The following is a 2,381-nucleotide window of genomic DNA, read 5'->3' on the forward strand; positions in this document are numbered from 1 at the left end:
ACATAACAATCATAAATATATATGCCCCAAACAATGGTGCAGCTATGTTCATCAAACAAACTCTTCTCAAGTTCAAGAGTCTAATAGACCACCATACAATAATCATGGGAGACTTCAACACACCTGTCTCGCCACTGGACAGATCTTCCAAACAAAAGTTGAATAAGGAAACTATAGAACTCAATAACACAATTAATAACCTAGACTTAATTGACATATATAGAATATACCACCCAACATCAAGCAATTACACTTTTTTCTCAGCAGCACATGGATCCTTCTCAAAAATAGATCATATATTATGTCACAGGGCAACTCTTAGACAATATAAAGGAGTAGAGATAATACCATGCATCCTATCTGATCATAATGGAATGGAACTGAAAATCAACGATAAAAGAAGGAAGGAAAAAGCATACATCACTTGGAGAATGAACAATAGGTTACTGAATGATCAATGGGTTATAGAAGACATCAAGGAGGAAATTTAAAAATTCTTAGAGATTAATGAAAACACAGACACAACATATCGGAATCTATGGGACACATTGAAAGCAGTTCTAAGAGGAAAATTCATTGCTTGGAGTTCATTCCTTAAAAAAAGAAAAAACCAACAAATAAATGATCTCATACTTCATCTCAAAATCCTAGAAAAAGAAGAGCAAAACAACAGCAAAAGAAGTAGAAGGCAAGAAATAATTAAAATCAGAGCTGAAATTAAGGAAATCGAAACAAAAGAAACAATTGAAAAAATTGACAAAACTAAAAGTTAGTTCTTTGAAAAAATAAACAAAATCGACAGACCCTTAGCCATGCTAGCGAAGAGGAGAGAGAACTCAAATTATTAGCATACGGGATGAAAAAGGCAATATCACAACAGACACTTCAGATATACCAAAGATAATCAAAAAGTATTTTGAATCCTTAAACTCCAATAAATTAGAAGATAGTGAAGGCATCGATAAATTTCTTAAGTCATATTATCTGCCCAGATTGAGTCAGAAGGATATAGACAACCTAAACAGACCAATATCAATTGAGGAAATAGAAGAAACCATCAAAAGACTACCAACTAAGAAAAGCCCAGGACCGGATGGGTATACAGCAGAGTTTTACAAAACCTTTAAAGAGGAACTAATACCAATACTTTTCAAGCTACTTCAGGAAATAGAAAAAGAGGGAGAACTTCCAAATTCATTCTACAAGGCCAACATCACCCTGATACCTAAACCAGACAAAGACACTTCAAAGAAAGAAAACTACAGACCAATATCTCTAATGAACCTAGATGCAAAAATCCTCAATAAAATTCTGGCGAATCAGATACAAAAACATATCAAAAAAATTGTGCACCATGATCAAGTAGGATTCATCCTTGGGATGCAAGGCTGTTTCAATATACATAAATCAATAAATGTTATTCACCACATCAATAGACTTAAAAATAAGAACCATATGATCATCTCGATAGATGCGGAAAAAGCATTCGACAAAGTACAGCATCCCTTTATGTTCAAAACTCTAGAAAAACTAGGGATAACAGGAACATACCTCAATATTGTAAAAGCAATCTATGCTAAGCCTCAGGCTAGCATCATTCTGAATGGAGAAAAATTGAAGGCATTCCCTCTAAAATCTGGAACAAGACAGGGATGCCCTCTCTCACCACTTCTGTTCAACATAGTTCTCGAAACACTGGCCAGAGCAATTAGACAGACGAAAGAAATTAAAGGCATCAAAATAGGAAAAGAAGAACTTAAATTATCACTATTTGCAGATGATATGATTCTATACCTAGCAGACCCAAAAGGCTTTACAAAGAAACTATTAGAGCTAATAAATGAATTCAGCAAAGTGGCAGGATATAAAATCAACACGCATAAATCAAAGGCATTCCTGTATATCAGTGACAAATCCTCTGAAATGGAAATGAGGACAACCACTCCATTCACAATATCTTAAAAAAAAAATACTTCGGAATCAACCTAACAAAACAGGTAAAAGACTTATACAATGAAAACTACAGAACCCTAAGAGAGAAACAGAAGAAGATCTTAGAAGATGGAAAAATATACCCTGTTCATGGATAGGCAGAACTAACATCATCAAAATGGCGATATTACCAAAAGTTCTCTATAGGTTTAATGCAATGCCAATCAAAATCCCAACGGCATTTCTTGTAGAAATAGAGAAAGCAATCATGAAATTCATATGGAAAAATAAAAGACCCAGAGTAGCAAAAACAATGCTAAGCAGGAAGTGTGAATCAGGCGGTATAGCGATACCAGACTTCAAACTATATTACAGAGCAATAGTAACAAAAACAGCATGGTACTGGTACCAAAACAGGCGGGTGGACCAATGGTACAGAATAGAGGACA

Source organism: Marmota flaviventris, chromosome 3, assembly GCF_047511675.1.
Source record: "Marmota flaviventris isolate mMarFla1 chromosome 3, mMarFla1.hap1, whole genome shotgun sequence".
Taxonomy (NCBI): Eukaryota; Metazoa; Chordata; class Mammalia; order Rodentia; family Sciuridae; genus Marmota; species Marmota flaviventris.